The 9,604-nt window shown below is 41.7% G+C and overlaps 1 long non-coding RNA gene across 1 annotated transcript; it reads right to left on the bottom strand.

Moving 5' to 3' along the window:
* Nucleotides 1–6,130: 6,130 nt before the first annotated feature.
* Nucleotides 6,131–9,341, bottom strand: LOC142660746 (uncharacterized). Its single transcript, XR_012850560.1, has 2 exons — nucleotides 9,009–9,341; nucleotides 6,131–8,759 (listed from the first exon to the last, which is right to left on the bottom strand). It is a non-coding gene; the product is annotated as an uncharacterized LOC142660746 (long non-coding RNA).
* Between the last annotated feature and the right edge of the window lie 263 nt (nucleotides 9,342–9,604).

The raw sequence follows: 9,604 nt of genomic DNA on the forward strand, positions 1-9,604 counted from the left end.
AAGGATAGAGTAATAATATTTTTAGGGGGGACCGTCAGGGATCATTAGCCTGTATATTGCTTGCAAAAACATTATTACCTTACATAAACTAAATATCAATATAATTCACAAAGAATTTGAATGTATGCAACAAGATGGAGTCTGCATGGAATGCAAGGAGTGTATGGATGAACTCACAACTAAACAGAGCCAATGGGGCTTAAAGAGGCTCTGTCACCAGATTTTGCAACCCCTATCTCCTATTGCAGCAGATAGGCGCTGCAATGTAGATTACAGTAACGTTTTTATTTTTAAAAAACGAGCATTTTTGGCCAAGTTATGACCATTTTTGTAGTTATGCAAATGAGGCTTGCAAAAGTCCAAGTGGGTGTGTTTAAAAGTAAAAGTCCAAGTGGGCGTGTATTATGTGCGTACATCGGGGCGTTTTTACTACTTTTACTAGCTGGGCGTTCTGAAGAGAAGTATCATCCACTTCTCTTCAGAACGCCCAGCTTCTGCCAGATCACCCTGTGACGTCACTCACAGGTCCTGCATCGTGTCAGACGAGCGAGGACACATCGGCACCAGAGGCTACAGTTGATTCTGCAGCAGCATCAGCGTTTGCAGGTAAGTAGCTACATCGACTTACCTGCTAACGCCGATGCTGGTGTATCCATATAAATGGCCCACCCTGTACAATACTAGGCACAGCCAATACTGAAGACATGGTGCTGTCTGGTAAACAGTTAAGAGGCCACATCGCTCACCGAAGTTCCGCAGCTCCTTTAATTAGCCGATTGTGGGGGTGCCGAGAGCCACACCCTCACCGAATAAAAACAAGCAAGTACAATAAACATGAGCTTAACAAGTACAGAAGCGGAGAGGGCCCTGCCTACGAGCGCTGTCAGTCTACGGTGGAGAGACAGGTGAGGGTGGAAGTTGCTTAAACAGTTGTGTAGACAAGGTTATTACAGCTTCTAAGTTACTCTGGAGATCTTTTAAAGTTGAAAATATAAGCATATTCATAATGTAGTTATTACTGATATCCTATGATTTTCCTCCTGCTGTCCCGTCTTCACTCCTATCTCCTTCCGGTTTGCCTGCTGTTACTTGAGCTCTGCACACATGTTGTCAAGAGGAATCCGTATCCAGCTCTAACAGACACCGGATACGGATACTAAGGAGAACAGATGCATCTTGGGAGCCAATCAGGAAGAGTGCGTGCTCCCGATGCAGGCTTCTGTTAGTATAGAATAATGGCCGCCGAGACAGACAGAAGCAGGAGCTTCGGAACGCTAATTGGATGCCCTGCAAGTGCGTTTATGAACAGATGCACTCGGCAGCACAGTACCCATAGTCCACGTCAGGATTCGGAAGGGACCCCCCAATTGCATAGCCAGCCATAGCTGAACGAACATCTAGGACTGGAAAAGTACCATGGGGGTTTAACTACAGACAGGAGTAAGGTAGAAACCCAAATTATATAGTTTTAATTGTATTTCCAAGTAGGATTAAGGATATGCATTTTATTTTTGGGCCAAACTTTGGAGGTACACTTTAAAAGGAAATGACTGTCAGAAAACAATCCATTATTTAAATATTTTCCCATGTCATTTCCCCTCCCCCCAACGTCACTAGATCAGATTTAAAAGAGTAACTGCCCTTTCACAAAACTTTAGATATGTCAGAGACATATCAGAAATTTTGATTTGTGATGGTGTGGGTACTCAGACCCCAACAACTGCTGAAACTAAGGTGCAGAAGCGCTTAGCCAAGCTCTCTGCACCTTTGGCTGTAAGGTCTATGAGCCAGTCTTTAGCCTATTGAGGAGCGCCGATCGCAGCCAACGGTGCAGAGCACTTAGCTCAGCGCTTCTGCACCTTCGTTTCAGAAGCTGTGGGGGTCTCAGCACTTAGATCCTCCTTCAGGGCAATATCAAATGTTGTCTGCGCTGTGACACCTGAAAACACAAGAAAAATAGTCAGGAAAAAAAATAATATTGCACCCAAGTGCAAACCCCAGAAGGGGGGAAAAAACTGTTCATGAAAGAAAGAAAAGCAGAAAAAAAAAATAAACAGGACATGTAAAATTAGGGAATGGTGGGCGGGAACTTCCATCTCCTGCTGAAGGTAGGTGGTATCACCTAGTGTATGTCCCTTATATAATATATGTACCCTCCCCTTTGAATCTTTTTTTAACCAGCGTCGGTTAGCCCGCTATTATTAAGAACTTTACTTGACCTCCCTGTAGTCTCTTGCCCTTTCAGTAACCCCTTCAGTGCACTTGAAAAGCATCAAAGCAAAGACACTGCAGGGACTTGAACCCCATCCTGACTTGTCAGGAGTGCCAACCACCAGTGACTTCTGCTTTATTGTATGCCCTAAATTATAGGCTAAACAGGCTGAAAGCAAAACTTGAGGAAACTCTGGGATCTGGAGGCTGGAATCACATATGCAGATTTTGTGCCATTTTTTCTAATCAAATACAGAAGTTGATACAGATAAATTCTTTGTTTAATCCACTCCTGTATTTGGCTCAAAAACTGCCAGAAAAACTGTGTGTCATTTCAGGCTAAGCAAATTGAAATTTGTGGGGGTTTTTTTCAACTGTTTAATCTACCCTGAAACAATGGGAGTTCCATGAGTGACATCAAACCATTGTATGTGCAATCTCTCCCGATCGGTCATTTTTGTAAATATGAATGAATCCTGGGACAAATTCTGTTATGGAAAAAAGGAACTCAAGAGTGATGGGGATTAATCGCACAGGGATAAATCAAGATAATCAAATTTTTATTTCCATTATGCAAATTGTAACTTCTTATTTTAATCTGTCAGTGACTTACTGTGGAAGGTCCATATGTCTGACGCTTGACTTTTGGACTAATATCTATATATAGGGCCGTACTGGCCATCTGGCAAATGCCAGATGGGCCGGTAAACAGTGGGCCGCCGGCTGGCCGCCCACTTAGTGTCGGCGGTCTGCTGCGGTCTGCTGCCGACACTTTCATCTAAACTGAAACCAGCCACCGCCACCACCTCCTGCACTAATTGTATCTGCCTTACAAGGATGCTGATTGGCAGGGCAAAGATCGCAGAGTGTCGGCGTCTCCGATGGCAGCCGGGGGGGCCTAATAAAGGTCCACAGGTCTGCCTGTAATGAATGCCTGCTGGTTCATGCCGGAGGCATGTCCTAGCAGATGCCTGTCCGTTTTAAACGAACAGATAGTAATACACTGCAAGGATGATCGCATATTAAAGTCTCCTAGTGGCACTAGTAAATTAAAAAAAGTTTAGTAAGTAAAAAAAAAAATATATAAAATTGGTTTTATAGAAATACCACTTTTTCCCCATACAAACTGCTTTACTATTAAAAACCAAAAGTAAAAAACGTACGCATATTTGGTATTGTCGCGTCCGTAACGACCCAGACTATAAAGCGATTACATTATTTAACCCGCACGGTAAATGCCGCAAAAAAACTAAAAAAAAAAAAACTATGGAAAAATTTCTGTTTTCTGTGAATCCTGACTTTAAAAAAAATATGTGATAAAAAGTGATCAAAAAGTCACATCTACTCCAAAATATTAACAATGAAAAAAAAGTTATGTCTCTTCAAATATAGAGACACAAAAACAAATAATTTTGAAAAAAAGAGGGTTTTTACGGTGTAAAAGTAGTAAAACATACAAAATCTATATAAATTTGGTATCGTTGCAATCGTAAAAACCAGCTGAATAAAGTTAGTTTTATTTAAACCACACGGTAAACTGCATAATTTAGGACGCGAAAAAGTGGCGAAATTTCAGGTTTTTTCTATTCCCGCCCAAAAAAAGTTAATCAATAAATAATATGTACCTCAAAATGGTGCGATCAAAAAAATACAACTTGTCCTGCAAAAAACAAGACCTTATACAGCTAGGTCGACACAAAAAAAAAAAAAAAAAAGTTATAGCTCTTGGAATGAGATTGAAAAACGTAAAAAATATCTTGGTCATTAAAGAGGCTCTGTCACCAGATTTTGCAACCCCTATCTGCTATTGCAGCAGATAGGCGCTGCAATGTAGATTACAGTAACGTTTTTATTTTTAAAAAACAAGCATTTTTGGCCAAGTTATGACCATTTTTGTAGTTATGCAAATGAGGCTTGCAAAAGTCCAAGTGGGTGTGTTTAAAAGTAAAAGTCCAAGTGGGCGTGTATTATGTGCGTACATCGGGGCGTTTTTAATACTTTCACTAGCTGGGCGCTCTGAAGAGAAGTAACATCCTCTTCTCTTCAGAACGCCCAGCTTGTGACAGTGCAGATCTGTGACGTCACTCACAGGTCCTGCATCGTGACGGCCACATCGGCACCAGAGGCTACAGTTGATTCTGCAGCAGCATCAGCGTTTGCAGGTAAGATCGACTTACCTGCAAACGCTGATGCTGCTGCAGAATCAACTGTAGCCTCTGGTGCCGACACGATGCAGGACCTGTGAGTGACGTCACAGATCTGCACTGTCACAAGCTGGGCGTTCTGAAGAGAAGAGGATGTTACTTCTCTTCACAGCGCCCAGCTAGTAAAAGTATTAAAAACGCCCCGATGTACGCACCTAATACACGCCCACTTGGACTTTTACTTTTAAACACACCCACTTAGAATTTTGCAAGCCTCATTTGCATAATTACAAAAATGGTCATAACTTGGCCAAAAATGCTCGTTTTTTAAAAATAAAAACGTTACTGTAATCTACATTGCAGCGCCTATCTGCTGCAATAGCAGATAGGGGTTGCAAAATCTGGTGACAGAGCCTCTTTAAGGTTTAAAAAAGGGTTGTCGGTAAGAGGTTAAGCCCTCGCATGGCTGCGTCAACAAAAAAAAAAAAAAATCAAAGTTCACTTTTTGAAGGCGGGGAGAAAAAAACAAAAGCGTAAATATGAAAATTAGTCTGACCCTGAAAGGGTTAATCTCTTCCTCTACCTAGTTTGTCTTATATTGCTATTAAAACAGAAATGTATAAAACTATGTATTTTAAGTGTCCCAGGAGATCAGCTGTTTTCCCCTCTCCTCACAATGCTGTGTCTGGTTGCAAAAGTAGTCCATCCAGCTTGTCTGCAGTAGGGCAGAAGTATTGTTTAGTCCTGCCCCCTAGGATAAGCCACACCCCTCTGCCAGAAGTCCTGCCCCCTAGGCTAAGCCACACCCCTGTCAGTCACCAACCTAAAATACCAGATATTTAACAGTAGAAAATAGTGTTCTCTAAGATTTCAACAAGGCTAACTAAGGCTGGATTCACACCTGCATTGTGCTACTCCCGTTGTTCTGCTCAGAGGAGCAGAAAAAAGGGAATAACTTTGAATAGATTGTCGGGATGTCCGTAATTTTACCGGAGGAAATAGCACAGCATCCTGTGCAATGGTCTCTGCTGATCCCCCAACAGAGCGCCTCTGACGTCTACATTTAAGATAAGTCAGTTGAACACTAGTTTGGCCCACAGCTATTTTTTCTGACTCCCTCAACCACATGTACATGTGTTCAGGGAGAAAGCCACCAAAATAACCACAGTACATGATACGTGGCGGTCTGACAGCCGTACCACGCAGCGATTAGTGGAGTCCGACGCCGCCATGCACCGGACGTACATGCCGGAAGCAGTTGGTTCCAGCCACGGACTGCAGCTCTGCTCCTGTTCAAGTGAATAGGAAATCTGGTGGATAGGTTAGCAGTTGTCAGAACGTGGAAAACCCCTTTAACATGCAGAAAACCCTGTAGTGTGGGCAAGTTTATCTCCCATTTACTTTAATAATTCATTTTCAAGTTTAGCATTCCTTGCTTTAAATTACCAAAAAAAAAAAAAACTTAAAAAAAAGCTGACAGTTGGCACCATTACACCAGAAAAATGCATTAAATACTCTTTACCACATATATGCCCTAATGTCCTGACCTCAGGAGGTATTTTAAAGTAGTTAAGACTACTTGTGACTTAGTGAACATAGAAGGCTGTGTTCACGTCGCAGCCAAAAACTTGATTTGTCCACAAACGTGAAAACACCGCACCCTAAAGATGAAGTATCCCCAATTACATATAAAATAATGGCACTTACCAAATCCATTTCAAACAGCCAAGACTAAATCAATATAAACAGTTATAATAACTCAAATTGAAACAGGATGGATTTCAATCAAGAACTGAGCTTTTATTAAAAGATCTGAAAAAGCTGTAAATTAGTCAAAAGATTACATTGGTGTGAACTCATAAGTGTGCAGCCTTCTCATCCTTAAACAACCAAAATGTACTGTACTAACACTAACGCCATTCATTCACGCAACAGCTCCAGAAAGATCAAATTTTATCTAATTATGTACTGTAAAGTAATCCCGGCATTACACCTTAACCACAAGTTTCCTGACAAAGACACGACAACGTATCATCTGTAGAAAGAGATAATGCATATTATAAACATGGAACTTCAGGTTATTACTTTCACTTGGGAACACTTGATCATATAACTATTTGGTTGTAGCATTTATCATATGCAACAAACCTATCCAGTTAAAGGAAGTTTTTGTTTTTTTTGCTGTGATTAATAGCAGCGACAGTTTTATTTGTGGCCGTTTAGGCTATTGTAATCTGTAACCATGAAGAAGTAAAAAGAACGGCTATTATGAAAGCAGTGTTTCTCCAGCATTCATCCTCATCTCATGTTTGATGAATAAGGTATTAACTGATAAAGTATTGCATTAGGTTTGTAAACTCAAAGTGGTGCGTTATCCATGAAATTTGACTTTAAGCTGTAGTGAGTTATGCCAAAACCTACATTTTATAGATTTAGGAGCGATGTGATGTTCACCTCGAATAACAATTTTATATAAAAGTGTTTTATGCAAGGAGCTTCTCACTGCTAGCTGTAGGGAACTCCTCATGGGAAAGGAGTTGCTTACTCCTATAGGTCTTTATGACGAATCTGGTCCCTGGTCCCGAGCGTGTTCCAGGGGAATCTTTAGCTGTGAGTGAAGCCTTTGAAGATTCTGTTACTGTGGCTGGTAGAGTAACTGCTGGTAGACTCCCATCTCATATGTTGTAGTTTGATTGTGTTATTAGGATATTGTGCAAATTTTAGATGTAAGGGGTTCTATCATTTGATACCTCATTCAGCAAATATAGCCACATTTGTTTAGCTAAAGAACGAAGCTAGTTTACTTCTACCAGTAAATACTCAGACACTAATCGACCTCACCATTGAGGTCTAGAATTAACCACAGGAGGCAGTTAGGAGTTAAATAAGCGCTCAACAAATACAAAGCACAGATTAGGAAAACACAGATAATGTGCTCATCTGGCACAAAAAACAAAAAGCTATCAGTATGTCACAGATGTAGAAAATATTACAGCAAAATTAGCTCTTCATCAATGAACTATAAAATTGCAAAATATACATATATACAATCCCCTCAAATACAGAATTTTCCCTTATACAAAAAAACATTTCACTTTCCAGCCATAGATACACGATTTAGAATAATTGCTTTGGTTTAAGAGTTCTTAACTTGACACGACTTGGATAAAGGTATTGTGGACAGCTTATCTTCAACGTGCAAACAAGTAAAGTTCAGCTGCTTATAAGGAGCCCCTGAAGGGTAAGGCGACCAAGGGACCACACTAGAAGCTCATCTTTATTAGGGGATCGGGCGTATCGTGATGACCGGCAGGAACCAAGGGAGTCCTTCCACTGACTGGACAGCAGTAATGGGACTTTGGAATACTGAATACCACAGGCACATGTAGGGCAGACCTCTCGCTCAAGGTCAGGACCCGAGCTCCTAAGACAAACGGAGCAATCTAGATGCTCATCTTTATTAGGGGCCCAAAGCTAGGACATACGATGATGGGATCAGCAGGAACCAAGGAGTCCTTCCACTGACTGGACAGAAGTAATGGGACTTTGGGATGCGGCAAAGACACTGGCAACCGGAAGGGAACACCTCTTGCTCACAAGGTAAGGACCCAAGCTCCTAGCGGTACACGGGTCGTACATCACAGGCTAAGGTAAGCATCGTCTAAGGATCCACCGTAGTTCTTGGAACACCGTAGTGCTTGACATGTGGTAGTGTTCTGTAAAGAATCTAAAAATATCCATTTATAACCCCTCCCCCACCCACAGTGAATGGGTATACCACCTTCCCTAGTCTGCTAGCTACTACTACCCTTGAATGATTGCGTATAATTGCAGAGAATTAACCCTCCTCCCCAGTTAGATTTGGCCATAACTAAAGAAATGTAATCTTGAACTTCCCCCAGTTAAACTACATAACAAAAATGTAATATACCAGTATCAGATGCCTGTATTAGACTTCTTTAGCAAGTAACTTGAACATTTTAATTTACAGTGCTTGGCGATGGAGCTTTTATTTTTCAGCTAAGACTTCAGAAAGTTCATTACACCTGGAAAATAAAATTAGGAGAAAACTCAATGCCCTCTACCCCCACCCCCCAAATGTGATCTAAATGTATATTGCTATAGCTGGTAAAAAGCATACACTGCCACCTAGTGGTAAACATTCACTTCACACATTCATTAGGCAAAGCCTCCTCACCCGACACGCCCTTCACAATTGCTACCGTAAACGGACACTCCATATCGACTATGCCACATTCAAAGCAAAGGATGATAGAGCTGTGTACACCTGCAGCATCTCAGTCTCGGCTTCTAGGGAGGGCTTCCGTGCACGTCCATACATTCTCCCCTACGGTTGGAACATATTCCTGCACACTTCTGTGGATTATCTTCTCTTGACCGATCCTAAGGATCATAAAAGGACCACATCCATGTAGAACGCCCCAATACAACAGTTTACAGATCAGGAGTACACCGTCCCACCCACACATCACACCCTACAATGTACCTCACACCCGCTGTTCCTTCATACAGATAGATATTTGTGGTGGCTGAGATAATCAGTGTGAAAGTAGAGCTTACGCTCTTGTTAAAACTCCTCTGATTCTAGCCTCAGCACATACTCACCACAGCTGGAGCCGCGCATATACATACCATGAAGTCTCCCGAAGTAATGAGGCGGCGGCGGCGGCGGCGGCGGCGGCGGCGGCGGCGGCGGCGGCAGCAGCAGCTAGGCAATCCCCCTTCCTTCTTCTAGACGTCCGTCCACAATGTGGTGGTTTGCTTTCAACGGTGTCTCCTTATATAGACTGACAAGGACTAACAGAGCAGTGCCGCAGTAATCCTTCCGCCAAGCTATAAAAAAAATAGTACCATACTGCGACATCTGTTTACGCGATTCATTTCGTTCTAAATTGCTCTGAAACTGTATGAGAGACGAACCGCATTGAATTTAATGCTGTCCTCAATAGAGAGTAAAATAAAACGATCGGGTTATCACTTTTACTGACTATGGAGAACGTGGAAATTTCTAGCATAACAAAACTCCCTCCGCGCATGCGCACTTAGCAATGCTTTGAACGATTTGTAGAATTCCTACAGAATTTATCCGATATGGTACCTATCTACATGAAACAGAAGCTACCAAGAAAAATGATACATTAATACACTTTAATACATGTATTTTTAAAAACTGTTTAGTAAATGTCCGTGTATCGTTTGACGTGGCGGGAGTATACAGTACAAGAACA

This window comes from Rhinoderma darwinii, chromosome 9 (assembly GCF_050947455.1).
Source record: "Rhinoderma darwinii isolate aRhiDar2 chromosome 9, aRhiDar2.hap1, whole genome shotgun sequence".
NCBI lineage: Eukaryota > Metazoa > Chordata > Amphibia > Anura > Rhinodermatidae > Rhinoderma > Rhinoderma darwinii.